The 16,335-nt window shown below is 37.3% G+C and overlaps 1 pseudogene; it reads left to right on the forward strand.

Moving 5' to 3' along the window:
- Positions 1–277: 277 nt before the first annotated feature.
- On the forward strand, positions 278–802 carry LOC105302920 (annotated as a pseudogene).
- Positions 803–16,335: the final 15,533 nt, after the last annotated feature.

Below are 16,335 nucleotides of genomic sequence, written 5' to 3' on the forward strand. Positions count from 1 at the left end.
TAAGCATTTAGCTTTGTCCTTCAAGAAATGAGATGTGTGAGATGACTCAATTATTAAGAAGGATTTTCTGGCGCGGTACCCTCGGCGGTCCCCTGGATCTGTCTCTTGCTCCTACAGTGTTTGGATGGAACAGACCCAGGGGTACCCCTTCTCCCAGCCCCCCACAACCCTCCAATATATTTTCCAGTCACAACCTTTGAAACCTCTCAGCCATCCTTGGCCTCTGAGTCCAGCCAACACCGTATTTTGAGCTTAACTACTTATTGCCGAATTAACCATGAGCTTTCAAATCTGTCAGAATTACTTCACCGAGGTGGAAGCTGCCATCAACCTCCTGGTCAACCTGCATTTGTGGTCCTCCTACACCTACCTCTATCTGGGCTTCTATTTTGACCACAACAATGTGGCTCTGGAAGACATGGGCCACTCATTCCACGGGTTGATCGAGGAGAAATGCGAAGGCGTAGATTGTCTCTTAAAGATGCAAAACCAGCGTGGCAGCCATGCCCTCTTCCAGAACTTGCAGAAGTCTTCCCAGGATGAGTGGGATAAAACTCAGGATGCCATGGAAGCTGCCATGATCATGGAGAAGAATCTGAACCAAGTCCTTGCGGATCTGCTTGCCCTCGCAGACCTCCATCATTTTCTCTTTTTCTATCACTCAGCTCTGTGACTTCCTGGAGAGCCATTTCCTAGATGAAGAGGTGAAACTCCTCAAGAAGATGGGCAACCACCTGATTAACTCGTTCAGGCTGGCCTAGGTGAGTATCTCTTCAAAAGGCTCGCCCTCAAGCATGACTAGGAGCCTTGGAGTCCAGAGGCTTTTGAGGGGCCCCTCTGCATCCCCCTGGTGTTGGCCTTGTGCCTGACCCTCTCCCTGCAACCACTAGGCAGCCTTCTAACTGCTCTGGAGCCCTCTCCCATGCCTTGGACCAAATTGAAACAATAAAGTTTTTTGCAGCAAAAAGAAAAAATTATATATATGATTTTTCTGGAATCCCAGGGGTCCAGGCACATTTGCCCTGCTTTACCGTGATGCTGTGGTCTGCTTGCTTGCCAAAGTTATCTTTGATTCTCTCTGTTCTCCTCACCGACAGCAAGAAACACAACTGAGTGACCTATAATTCTCTTTTCTCTGATCACACTTGTTGGTTCCAAAGTAGTTTGTAGGCTGCAGCCCAACATCCCTGTATGCGTTCACTTGTGGCTAAACCACTAAAGAAGCTGGGTTGCTAGTTGTTTATTAGGGAAGGTCACTTTCTAAGCAGAAGCCAAGAGCTATATTAAATGTAGATTGTCTTAAATGAACTGTGGCGTTTTGCCAACTGTTTCCTCCTGTTTTTAATTTGGCTTTACCTCTAGCTGCATAATGATGGGGAGAAATGACAGAAGGATATGACAGTGGGTGAAAGACAAAGATAACTGCAGATTTTGAGCCAGTGGTGGGAAAAATAGTATTGGGGAGCAAAACAACAACAAAAAAACTTTAGTAGAGTAGGCTAAGGATAGATGCGAATAAAGTTTTCAAAAAGATAGCTTCTAGAAAACATTAAAGAAAATACTTTCTAAGAATTTTCACCAACGAAACATTCAGAGCACCTTTTCTTTCTTTCTTTCTTTTTTTATTTTTTGGTTTATTTAAAGCTTAATTTTTAAAAATCTATGCAGGGCAATTTCTATTTTGAGGTAAACTCCTCTTTTTTGTATAGTGTTCTACAGCCTGCCAACAGAGCCTTTCATGCAGATGGTCGCATTTGATCTAAATGAGATTGCAAATATATTGGCTGACCAAACACTAAACTGGGATAAGTTTTATGCTAAATGGGAGAAAGGAAATGGAAATTTTTTTAGAAAACAAAACTCTAAGCCAAATACAGCAAAGATTAAATCCACAGAAACATTGTTTTAAATATTTATGGGTAATCCATGAATAATCCTCGGAAATAGATATTGCTGATGCAAATCTGATGAAAAAAATTTGGATAAATTTTTCCAGCACATATGGCAATAAAGAAGAGTAAAACACAGTGCTATTGTTATCAGGGCCATAATTTAAAAAACTGGGAGGAAACTGAGTGTCATTGGTTATAGAAATAACCCTCAGTAATGACCACATTTCTCTGATTTTTAAAAGTAGGAGACAGTTAAAAATAAGGAGAAAACTCCATTGTACTCTAAATGCTTACCATGATACTTCTTGTTTGGATTGAAGTTGCTTGAGCTTTTTGCTCTTTCTCAGTAAATATTAACAAGAGACAGGTCCTGCATAGATTTAAATTTAAGTAGGACCTTTTCACCTCTGTAACAGTGTTTTTTATTTACTCTACTCTTGTGGTTATAGAATGTAAATATTCTCTTAACTTCTCTTCCTTATCACTTTAAAATAACCAACAGAGAGCTTGAGAATTAAGCAGGATTCTTTCCCTTCAAAGCTTCTTTTCGAATTCTAATACGGCATCTAATTTCTTTTCATTTTAGTTAAGACCAAAATCAACAATTTTAAGTTAAATTTTTTATTTCTTCACAAGGAAAAAGTATTAACTACTAATACCTACAAATGCAATCATTGCTGATGACTAGGTTTTAAAAATATATACTTTTTAGTTTTGTTTGTTTCTTCACAAAAGTAACCTACACACACAAGTGTCTCAACTATCTAGGTTGTGTTCACACCTTAGTCATTCAGTCTATTCGTATGTGAATTGTTGAAAATTGTTACCCTAGGTTAGAGAAGGAAAATAAAACTAACTTTTAACTTTGAGACTATGAATCCCTCTGAATTTTTTTATGCAAAGTACTATGTTCAAGTTCATATGTGCATTTCTTCTGAGAGATTTCAAAGTTTCTAGCACATTCCAAGGAACCAAGATCCTATAAAGATTTGTAATAATTACTGAAAAACTATAGACTTTTATATTGAATTCCATAGACTTTCTTAATGGGCTACATCAGTGCTTCGCAAATTTTAATTTGCACAGAAATCATATGGGGATCCTGTTTAAAATGCTGATTATAATTCAGAAAGTCTAGAGTGGGGTCTGAGATTCTGCATTTCTAACAAATTCCAAAGTGACCTTGCTGCTGCTGGTCCATGGAACACACTTTGAGTAATAGCAAAAAATATAACATGCCTGAAGAGAAAGACCTTATGCAGAGTTCAGAAAATTTTACCCAATCAGAAGATTCTAATACTGTACTTTATTTGTCAATATGTCCTAATGCTTAACAAAGGTAGGAGAGTAAACACGTACCAGCATTACTTTTGCCATACTTGGAACTGTTAAAAAAACAAAATTCAACCAAGTAATTTTGAAGATTTAATTGGTTTGATTAAGCAATTCGTAAATGGGGCTGCATCATTTCATGAAAGGGCACTCTGATGGGGTTGTATGGAAGGTTTTCATAAGAAGCAAAGTGGGACAAAAGACTATTAACCAAAAAGAAAAAAAAGAAAGAAAAAGGAATTATTTGGGGGCCCAGAAAATTTTTCTTTGGGCTAAGAGAGTAAAAGAGTTTTTATCGTGCATATTTCCTCTTTCTGCTGTGGGATGGAGAGGTGGTAGGGGCATAGAGAGGGCCCATGTGACAGATTACCTTACCGATGTTTGACCAGAAAATTCCAGACTAGTCCATTAAGGTTATGTTTCTGGGAAAGGTTGAAACTGCAGTTAGATCAAGTATTAAATCTAGGTTTGGTATCATTAACTTTTAGCATGAGAGGTGCCATTTTGGGCTTTCTCTTTAACAGAATAAAGAGCATATTCATGAGATGAAAGTTACACCATGTCCCACTATTTAGAAGGTCTGAAGCTGATTTTTGCTGTCATGCATCATGGAAGCTCTCCATTTGAATTCTCTATTTTCGTGTTTCTTCTGTTAAACTTACACATCTTTCTTTAACTTCTACAACTACAGTCATTTTTCAAGTAAAGTTTTATTGAGCCAAAAATGCTAGCCAAAAGACCAATTTGGGGGCATAGAGTCTAAACTACTAGCAGCATGGTTAGGTAGAAAAACAGCATGTCTGTCACCTCAGAGTTTTGCAAGGGTTTTTATACATCTAGTAGGAAGAAGGGGAAAGGAAGAGATAGTCTGAAGGAAATTATACGAGCTAGAGGCAAAAGGGTGGGAGAAGGTGAAGCAGGCCAGCTCTGGGATAGCAGAGTCTGTGTAAAGAAATGTCCACTCCTATAGAGCGGCTATGGGAAGTAGTCCAGAGACCATGTGTAAACAAGCAGAGGCTCCCAGTGTTAAATGGTATCTGGTTAAAATAATCCACAGAAGTAGCCACTGAAAATTAATATGAAATTCCAATAGGCAAAATGAATGTGAAGTCTTTTATTAGCTGGTCCATAGGCATTAACGGACTAACAGTTCTGTCTCTTTCTCTCACTCTCTGGTTACTGTAATTTAATTTAGAACATCTCAGAATTTTTTTCTTATCATTTCCATCCCCCTCTCCCCACCCATTGAATTGGTTCCACAGAAAGAGTTTAATAAGATGCTGTCTGTTTCTCAAGTGCAGACATAGATATAAATTGATAATGCTCCTGATCATTAAAAAAAGTCATAGTTTCATTATCTTCAAGATTGTGAAATACTGCCCTCTCTTTTTCATCTTCAGGAATATAAAACCCTGTTATTAACAGGTTTAGAAATAGTAAAAACAAATACATTTTATTATTCCAATAGAAACAGGATCATCTCTTATACATTCACCTTACTTTTCTTTTCATCTGCTTATTACGATTTATTTACCCGAGATCATTAATGCCCATCTGAAAGTTTTACCAACATCTGAAACTTAACAGAAAAAAAAACTAACAATTTCCCTTACTTATTAATATATATCTACCAATTTCAAACAACTTTGTAATCAAAACATTAAGATTTTGCTTAATTATAGTACAATGCCAAATATAAAAGAAAATGGACAAAATATTTTAAAAGAAGAAGGAAGTAATAACACCACCATCTGAAGGGAAAGATGTTAACTTTGGGGGTATTCCTTTGTCAGTTTTTGGGTGGTTTTTACATAGTTATAATCATTTTGAATATGTAATTTGTTTAACTTAATATTATAACACAAATATTTTCCATGTTATTATATTGGATTTATTTATAACTTTTTGATGGTTATATATTTTAAATTTCTCAAGAAATGTTTAAATGGTGACTATTCAGTCTATGCATTTATCTATACTTTTACCACATATATATATATCTCTAAGTAATATGTAGTATTACTTGCATGTTTCAAAGTTTACATAATTAGTATTATACAGTATGTAGTCTACAACTTGCTTTTATTTTTTTCTCAGTATTATGTTTATGGGAATCATTCATGTCAATTCATATTTGCTATATGGTATTTCATCAAATAAACACACAATAATTTCTCCTGTATTCTTCTACTATTGATTAGTTAGGTGGTTTGCAACTGCATATATGTCTTGAAGAACATCTTTCTGCGTATTATATGTTTTTTTCTCATGCAGGATTATTCCCTTAGTATAGATCCCAAAAGTGAAATTACCAAAAAAAAAAGAATATTTTTAAGATTCTTGATATGTGTTGCCAAAAAGATTTCCAAAAGGATTGTACCAATTTTAAATTGCCATAGAAATATATTAGTTCCTTGTTTTATCACATACTCACCAGCCATGGATGATATTATTAGTTTTTTCTTTAACTTCAGCTAGTTTGGTCAGCAAAAGGTTGTATTTTGATTTCAGGTGAAGTTGAAATTGAGTAACTTTTCCATATTTTCTGTTAATCATATTACCTCCTTTGTGCTCTGTTTTGTATGCCTTTTGCCCAGGTGGGGCAGGAAAAATTTTCTTCTACCCTTCTAGGTTCTTTGGCTGGTCTAATAATCAAATTAACATAAGATAGATTAATGGGAAAAAAAAAACAGATTTAATTACATATTTATGTATGGGTGTCCATAAGAATATGAGACCCCAGAAAAGTTGAGCATTTGAGACTTAACTTGAGTTAAGGAATGGGATAGGGGCCTGAGACTTCCAAGGAGTGGAGGGTAATTCACAGGACCACATTCCTATGTTTGACAGATATGAGGTAATTAGATGTTTGCCCTGCCATATAGATAGGTCATTCAGATAAAAAGTTATTTCTGGTAATAGTTTTCTCTCTGAACCAGACTCCCTATCTAAATTCTTTTAGGTAGTTAATGGAAAGGTAGAGGTTTCTTGAATCTGCTGGGTCTTGATTGCCTTCAGCTAGAAATAGTCCACATGTCGAAGTAGCACACTTTGGGGAGGTGTGTTCTGAATCCCTTCACCCATCAAGACTGTTGGACACAGAGTGGTTCCAGTCAAGATGGCGGAGTAGGTAAATGTTGTGCTTGCTTCCTCTTACGATCACATCAAAATTACAATTAAACTACAGAACAACCATCATTAGGAGTCTCTTGAAGTCTAATTGAACAGAAGTCCTACAACTGGGGACACACAGAAGAGGCCACCTCGAGGCCAGTAGGAGGGGTGGGGATGTGAAGCGGACTGATTGCACAACCACATGTGGTGGTTGAGAATCGAGAGAAATATCTTGGCTATGGAGGTTGCCCCAGAGGAGTGAGGAATCCCGGCCCCACACTGGGCTCCTCAGCCCAGGGTTCCAGTGCCAAGAAGAGAAGTCCCCACAACTTCTGACTGTGAAAACTAGCAGAGATTGTGTAAGATAGAGGGCTAAGGGAGTCACAGACTTTCCCCTTAAAGGGCCTGTGCATGGACTCATTCACTCTGGGCTCCAGCACTGGGCAGCAGCTTGACATACAAGGAGGAGCCAGGGACATACAAGGAGGAACTGAGTGTCTACCTTGTTCTTTTGTTGAGCCCTCCCCCACCTGGTTTACAGATCTAGTTTACAGGCAGGCGCCATATCTGAGTCTCCATCAACCTGGCTGACACCCTTTACCCCGCCCTAGTGATTCCCTGAGACTCAGCCTCTCCCAACTTGCGGGCCCTCCCGAGCTGCTTCCAGTGGATTTTCCATGAACTGTCCTGTTTTGGTTCATGCTGCAGACTTTCCTAAAATCTTTTAAAAGTTCACAAAACCTAAATGAGTAGCACCTGGCCTCAGCATTCCCTGTACGTCTTGCTGAGCAGCCCCAACCCTGGCACTAGTGGCAGCTAGCTTATGTTTGTGGCTTGGCAGAGCATAGGTGGCTCATGCAAGGTGGCCCCAGGCAGTACACAGGCTGCAGTTGAACTTGGCCTGCAGCAGGACCCCTCCCAGGAGGCCCCAGTCAGCATGCCTTGTGACTGGCTTTGGCCTGAGCCAGAGCACTACCTGGGACCACATCTGAGGACGACGCACCCAAAGGGCAGACAGGGCAGGCACCAGAGCCCTGCTAAAGCAAACTCTGATCTCTAGGGTCAGCCCCTGCATAACAGCTCTTCCACTGGTCACAGCCAGTCTTCACAACCAATCAGCCCAAGGATCAGTCCTTCCCACTGATGAACAAACAGCAACCAAGGCTCAACTGTAACAGGAGGGCACACACAATCCAAACAAGGGCATAACTGGAGCACTTGGCTCAGGTGACCAGGGAGACTGTGCCACTGCACCCCATAGGACACCATCACCTTATGCATAAGGCCACTCTAAGACTAGGAAACATAGCAGCCTTGCTTAATATAGAGAAACAAACACAGGGAGGCAGCCAAAATGGGGAGATAAAGAAACACGTCCTAAACGAAAGATCAGATCAAAGCTCCAGAAAAAGAACTAAACAAAATGGAGACAAGCAATCTAGCAGTTGCAGAGTTCAAAACACTTTTTATAAGGATGCTCAATGAACTTAGGTGAAAAGTAGATAAACTCAGTGAGAACTTTAACAAAGAGATAGAAAACATAAAAGTGGAGATAAAAAAAAAAACATAAAAAAGAACCAGTCAGAAATGAAGAATATAATAACTGAAATGAAGAATATCTTAGAGGGAATCAACAGTAGATTAGATGAAGTGGAGGATTGAATCAGTCATTTAGAAGACAAGGTAGCAAAAAACACCCAATCAGAACAGCAAAGAAAAAAAATAATCCAAAAAAATTAGAATAGTTTAAGGGGTCTTTGAGACAACATCAAATGTACCAACATTTGCATCGTAAGGGTACCAGAAGAAGAGACAGAGCAAAGAATTAAAAACCTATTTGAAGAAAGAATAACAGAAAACTTTCTCTAACCTGATGAGGGAAATAGTCATACAAGCCCAGGAAGCTCAGAGAGTTCCAAACAAGATGAACCCAAATAGACCTACACCAAGATACATAATTAAAATGCCAATGGTTAAAGACAAAGACAGAATCTTGAAAGCAGCAAGATAAAAACAGTTAGTTACCTGTAAGGAAGCTCCCATAAGACTGTCAGTTGATTTCTCAACAGAAACTTTGCAGGCCAGAAGGAGTAAGCAGGAAATAGTCAAAGTGATAAAAAGCAAGGATCTACAACCAAGGTTACTCTACCCATCAAAGCTGTCATTTAAAATCAAAGGACAGATAAAGAGCTTCCCAGACAACAAAAAGTTAAAAGAGTTCATCATCATCAAGCCAGTATTACAGGAAATGTTAGAAAGACTTCTTTAAGAAGAAGAAAAAAGAAAAAAAAGATTAAAAATATGATTAATAAGATGGCAATAACTGCATAGACAGCAATAATTACTTTAAATGTAAATGAATTAAATGCTCCAATCAAGCGATAGACCCTTACATATGCTGCCTACAAGAGACTCACTTCAGATTGAAAGATACACACAGACTAAAAGTAAAGGAATGAAAAAAAAAAGTATTTCATAAAAATGCTAACAAACAAACAAAAAAATTGAGATAGCAATACTTTTATACCAGACAAAATAGACTTCAAAACAAAGGCTATAACAAGAGACAAAAAAGAACCCAATTATCTCATTTCTGTATATTTATCTGAAGAAACCCAAAACACTGCTTTGAAGAGACATGTGAATCCATATGTTCAGTGTAGCATTATTTACAGCAGCCAAGATATGGCGCCATCCTGGGTGTTCATCAATGGATGAATAGATAAAGAAGAGGTCATATCTATATAATATGGAATATTACTCAGCTACAAAATGAATGAAATCTTGCCATCTGTAACAACATGGATGGATCTAGAGAGTATTGTGCTGAGTGAAATAAGTCAGAGAAAGACAAATGTCATTTGTGGAATCTAGAGAATAGAATAAACAAATAGACAACAGAAACAAGCTCATAGATACAGAGAGCATTTTGATAGTTGTCAGATTGGGGGATTGGGAATGGGTGAAGGGGGAGGGGATTAAGAAGTACAAACTGGTAGATACAAAATAGTCATGGGGATGTAGAGTATAGCATGGGGAATAAAGTCAATAGTATTGTAATAACTATGTATGTTGTCAAATGGGGTGATCGCTTCCTAAGTCATATAAATGTCTAATCACAGTGATTAGTTGTCATACAACTAATATAATATTGTATGACAACTATAATTGAAAAAAATAAAAATATAAAAATCAAATAAATAAATAAGACTGTTGGAGATGGTGTTTTATCTCATCTTAATAGTTTTTTATATAACAATATATTAATTTGTTGTCAAAATTGCTACAATTTTTTTGAGGGTTTTTTTTGGTACATGGTTTAGTTTTTAAATAATGCTTGTAAGCAGATAATTAAAGAGTTTAATAATTCTATTATAATGTCAGCTTACTTATGTGGTTGGTCAAACGTTGTGTAGAATAGGACATTTTGGTTGTAAAATCATTCATATATCATTACATTTACAAATGTATATGCTAATTTGAAATTGGCTAAATTTTAACTTCTCTTAGTGGTTTAACTCATCCATTTCCCAGAATAGCATTAGCAGAACTGTTAAATGTTGACCTTATGTAGTTTGTAAAGTGTAAGCAATCTTTAATAGCCTATAAAGACCTTTCATTGATGTTTTTTCTCTTTATTTATTTATTTTTATGTTTTCCTGAGAAAATAATTAGCAGTTCAAGTTTAAATGATCATTAAAGCTTTTTTAAATGACATTTTACTAAATTGTCTAATGTTAGGGAAATATGCACTCTTACTATTTCTTTATTAATTTATTTTACTTTGAGAAGTGGACACTTCTGCAACTTTAAAATAAAAACGTGACCTTTAAAAAAAATTTAATACATAGATTGAATCAATCAGTGGTTCCACTCAGAAGTAAATATCTCCTCCATTATGAAGAAAGTCCTAGGAATTAGTGGATGTCTCCTTTGAAGCCTTATAAAATTAATACAGCTCTTAACAAGTGAAAACAACTATCAATCTAAAGAAGTATTTATTGAATACTCCTTTCGGTTCAGGCCTCCAGCAAGTGCTAGAAAATAGAAGAATGGATAAGCGGTCATTTTAGGTAGAACAGAGATAAGAAGAGAACAGTGAGAAATCAAACCGCAGGTTGCTGAGCCAGGCTACAAATAGTCTTTTATAACCTGCTAAAGAATATGGAATTTTTTTCACAGCAATCAACAGCCTTAAAATATTTGTTTTCTTTTCTTTCGGCCACACCATAAATCAGTGGGCATCTTTAAATGCACGGACATGTATGGGGCTACCTTTGCCATGTTTGTATCACCATGAATCTAATTAAATAATAAATGTCATCATTTATCTTTGAATTAAAAAAATGTGTTTTAGAAAGATAATTCAGGAGACAGTGTGGGAAATGGACTGCATAGAGGAGATATGGATAAAGGATGACCATTGGGAGATTGATTGCAATGGTCCAGGTGAGATATGATGGTGTGATGTTGCAAGACATCACACTAAGCACTGCAGGGAACACAAAGCTAAACAAGACATGGCCCCTGTGTGAAAGATGAATGAATGAAAATGTCAAACTCGATGCTTATTTACCCTAACATGAGCCCCTGGAGACTGATGTAGAAAGATAGGAATAAGAGAAGATAGACATTTACTAAAATCTTGCTGAAATTAAAATTATAGAAAGCAATAATTCTTGCTTGATCTTTTCAATTTGACTCTGTTGTCTTCCATGTCTTTATGTAATCAATTCGTCCCCCTGCTGTTTGTGTTTTGCCCAACCATAAAAAACAAGGCAACAGGAACAACACAGTCAGCAGTTGCCTGAACTTGTTAGCGGATGTGATTTCAGTAACTAAATACTTGCTGACTCAGAGACAAGAGGGAAGCAAAAATTTCCTTTCCCTATTCTGTGGCCAACTAAATGGTTACAAGCCTGTCAAGGTCCACAGTGATGGGACCTCTTTCTACTGCCCAGCTTGCTCATTTGCAGTGTCATCATAAATCAGGACTGAAGTTTTATACTAAACTTAAATAAGTGTGTCATGTAAAACATTTCTGGGGCATGGAATTCACGGCAAGGTGGCAAAAAGACCGGCCCTCCCTCTCTGGCCTGAGGCTTCATTACTCACCTGGCTCTTAGTTCACGCTACAGCACCCTTCCTCACCTTTGCTGAAGAAAACAAACATGAAGCACAGAGCCTATTCCCCTAGTATGAAAGAATGGGATTTGGAATCACATATGGTTGAATACTGTCTTTGTCAAGGCTGTGTGACCTCCTGCAAGGCAGTTCACCTCTTTCAGCTTCAGATTTCTCACTTATGAAATAGTGGTTATGATATGACTACATGCACCTATGCAAAAGAATATATGTACAACACCTGGAGCTCTCTTACCTTTCTGGTAGGGATGTAAAATGGTGCCGCTGTTTTCTCTGAAAAATTGCTTGGCAGTTTCTTTACAAGTTAAACATAAGTTTACCATACAGCCCAGCAATCCTACTCCTAGGCATCTACTCAAGGGAAATGAAACATATGTCCACACAAAGACTTCTGTGTGAATGTTCATAGTAGCATTATTCATGAGTAAGCCACAAAAACAATATGCTGATCCAAAGAAGCCAACCAAAAAAGATCTCATGTTGTATAAGTCCATTTACACGAGGAAAGGCAAATCCAGAGAAGATAAACCTATAGAGACTTAAAGTATGTTATAGTTGCCTAAGGCTGGAGGAGAGAGGAGGGAGAGTGACTGCAAATGGGCATGAGGGATAGTTTTTGGGGTGATGGAAATGCTCTAGATTGCGTTATGGTGATAGATGCAAAACTAACTTTACTAAAAGTCATTGAATATATACTTAAAATGGTGGAAGTTTATGGTATATAAATTATACCTCAATAAAGCTGTTTTTAGAAACCTACCAGGCATGCAGTAGATACTCAATGTTATAGTGAATCATTAACATTTAATAAGCATTTATTGGTAAGCTACTTTAAACACATTATATGACTTAGCTTGATTTAACTCTTATTTCTAAGGCACATTTGTAAGTTTCAGAAACTATAGTCTTTCAAATACTACTTTCCCTACTTTCTCCACATCCACTTATCATCTGTACAATTATCGACTGAATATTTTTCTTTAAACAAAATTGCTTTAAAAACATAAGTTTATTTAAAAATAAAACCTTATATCACTATGGTAAATGGAAAACCAGTATCATTCATCATAAATAAAATTTACTGTGAAAATAAACACAAATAAAGCCAAATGATCTTGGGTTAGTTGGCAGATGTTGCCTAAAGCAGGCTTGCTCTCTTCGCTTGAAAAAGGAGACTAAAAATGTTAAAGAGGTGACTTAGGCATACTAACGCCAATGAAGAATTTCTCTTTGATGTAATCAGAACCAGCAACCAAGATCCCAGGCAGGCTGAGAATAAAGAAGGTTTTTTGTGCCCCGCCATCTATACAGAGTTAAAAACAATTGAGGTCAGATACCTTCTTAGGGCTTATCATGAGGTAGCAGAGCCTGCTCCGGCCACTTTATCACTATGCCCCTGTAAGTCCACAAAAGCAGGGACCTGGAGAGGGGCTAAAGAAATCTCAGGTCTGACTCCTCAGGCCTAGTTGAACATGAGGTAGTGTGACTTGGCTTGAGGCATTGAAAGGCCTGAGAGAACACTCACAGAGATCATGCAACAATGAGGAAGGAGATGGCATCTCTCCTCTCTGTGGAGGCTGGAATCAGGTACACCCCGGGATGTGGCCCATGGAAAGGGCTGCTGAGGGATATCTGAAGCAGTCATACCAGAGTGACCCTCTGAAGTCAGGGAACTATGTAGGGCCCATTGACAGACTCACCATCACATTAATGTGCGAATCAGAATTTGGATGCCTGGAACATCAATAACCAATAAATTTTAGCCAGAGAGACAATGCAGCCAAGAGAGCATCAGACATCACTTAGGGAAGAGACATTTGTCCTTTCTCCCTTTTTTCCAAAAATAGTGGAAAAAGGAGGTTCAACTGAGCATGGCAGAAGGGAAAAATTAAAATATTTCATGTATGTACTCTACTTGATTTAGACTGTTCAAAACACTGGGTAGAGAAGGATTAAAACAACTTAAAAGAGCTCACTTTCACACTCTGCCATTCAGCTAATGCCTTGTATTGGAACATCTAAAATTATCTTTGGAATCTCCTGTAGTTTGGTAAACACTGCTGTCAGGGAAGTGAAGAGTTGCCTCCAGTCCTCCAACCCTAGAGTTGCCGACGGGGGCACTGAAAATGCTGTAGAATGATATTCAAGTTGCTTCTCCTCTCACTCTTCATAACTTCGGTCTGTCTTTTCCAAGCGATGGATATCCAGGGCAAAATTTAGTAACACTATATTCCAGACCAAAATACTGTTTTTCTCACTTGCTCTATTTTTCTTTTCCCTTACTGATTTTCATTTCTTATCTCTCTTTGGTCAGCAAAGGAGAATTCTGCCCACCACACTGGGCTAAATGAGAATCCAGGACTTGAGCTTTCCATGGCACCATAGGAAGGAAAGTGTCGAGGATACAGAAACTCTTGCCTGCAATGGCCAGAGTTTAAGTTCAATTGTTACCAATTTAGCCTTGAGCAAGTCCTTGAACTTCTCGAGTTATGTTTCTTTATCTGTTAAATGAGATTAATTATAATATCTGCTTCCCAGGTTGTTGTGAAGCTCAAATGAGATAACATGAGAATACACACCATACAATTCTACAAAAATGTTATTTTTTATTATCATGGTGGTGGTTTTTAAAGGAGCACCTTTTTAAAAGTAATTTGCCCAATTAAGATATGTATGTATGTTTCAACATCTCTCCAAAACATAAAATTGAATGAAAAAGAGTAATTTGTAGAAACATACGTAATGTAATTCATTATGGATTTTATTTTTCCAGCTTTATTGAGATATAGTTGACATAAGATTGTGTAGGTTTAAGATATATAAAGTGATGATTCGATACACATATATTTTGTGAGATATATAACCTTATAGTGTGGTTAGTTAACACTTCCATCACCTTATAATTATCATTTCTTTTTTTGTGGTGAGAACATTTAAGATCTACTCTTCTACCAACTTTCAAGTATACAATACAGTATTGCTGCATATTAGATCTCCAGAACATACTCATTTTATAACTGGAAGTTTGTACCCTTTGACCAACATCCCATTTCCCCCACCACTCAGCCCGGGAAGCCACCATTCTACTCTGTTTCTGAGTTCGGATTTTTAGATTCCACATATAATGGAGATAATACGGTATTTGTCTTTTTCTGTCTAACTTATTTCAGTTGACATAATGTTCTCAAGGTCTGTCTATGTTGTCACAAAAGGCAAGATTTTTTTCTTTTTTATGGCTGAATAGTATTCCATCATCTGTATATCACACTTTCCTGAAGCATTCATCCGTGGATGGACACTTCAGTTGCTTCCATGTCTTAGCTATTTGTGAATAATGTTACAATGAACACGAGGGTGCAGCTATCTCTTTGAGATACTGACTTCATTTTCTTTAGACATGTACCCAAAGGTGGAATTTCTGGGTCATAAGTTAGTTCTATTTTTAATTTTTTGAGGAACCTCCACACTATTTTCCATAGTGGCTGCACCAATTTATATTCCCACTAACAGTGCACAAGAGTTCCCTTTTCTCCACAGTCTCACCAACACTTGTTATCTCTTATCTTTTTGATAATAGCCATTCTAACAGATGTGGGGTGATCTCTCATTGTGATTTTGATTTGCATTTTCCTGATAATTGGTAACGTTGAGCATCTTTTCATGTACTTACTGGCCTTTTGTATGCCTTCTTTGGAAGACATTGTTAATTTTAAAACACTTAAAACAGTGCTATATGTTGTTCATAGACAAAATACATATGTAGGACAATTCTTCACATGTGTGGGAAAACACATTAAACTGATGCTAATGGCTGGTCCTGGGGAGAAAGGGACAATGGGATTGGGGAAGTGTATTTAGGGCCTTCAGCTGTAGCTAAAGCAGTGTTCAACAGTGTTTCCTTTCTTTTCCTTCCTTCCTTCCTTCCTTCCTTCCTTCCTTCCTTCCTTCCTTCCTTCCTTCCTTCCTTTGGCCTATGTGTCAAACAGCATGTCTTATACAAATAAACAATTCCCACCACCCTTTTCTTATTAAAGTTTCTTGTTTATAAAATTTGCCCTTTATAAAAGCTCTGTTGTGTAGAGTGTAAATATTTAATTTAATCCACATCCACTTAGGCCTTTCTGGTGTTTGTTTTTCATTTATATTTCACCATGTTACATAATGCCAAATTCATTTGCCATTCACTCCATTCAATTTGAAAAATTTTAAAAAAAGCAAATTGTTTTTTGGTTGTTGTATAGATATCAAATATTCAGGTGATCAACTACATTTTCCTTTTCTATGTACTCGTTTTAGAATTCATTGTATATGTTTTCTCCTTCTCCTTCAATAATAGATAAGGGAATTTTTTTCTCTTCACCCCTTAATTTTTCAACCACCTACTTCTTTTAATGTGGGTTCAAACCTGGGAGTTGGTTAAGGCGAAGATTGCAATACTCAACCAGTCAAGAAATCTGGATTTGGCCTCTAATATCTAAAAAAGCTACCCAAAAGTCTAAAACTGCACTGTCCTATATAGTAGCCACTAGCCACATGTGGCTAAGTTTACATTTATTAAAACTAAAAAAAAAAAAAAAAAATTAAAATTCAGTTCCTCACTCACACAAGGCACATTTTTCAAGTGCTCAGTGGCCACCTTGGCTTTCTGTGTTGGACAGCACAGATGTAGAATATGGCCGTATCTCAGAAAGAGCTGTTGGATAGTGCTGGTCTGGAATTACATGGCAGCAGCTATGGACATTGCCTGTACTTTCCAGATTTCCCACTTTCATCTTCCTAACTTTGAAAAACTTCTGCAGGTGCAACTCTGGTTGAAGAAACGGTGGGTAACACATGAATGATGAAGACAAAG

Source organism: Pteropus vampyrus, unplaced genomic scaffold (genome assembly GCF_000151845.1).
Source record: "Pteropus vampyrus isolate Shadow unplaced genomic scaffold, Pvam_2.0 Scaffold288, whole genome shotgun sequence".
Lineage (NCBI taxonomy): Eukaryota > Metazoa > Chordata > Mammalia > Chiroptera > Pteropodidae > Pteropus > Pteropus vampyrus.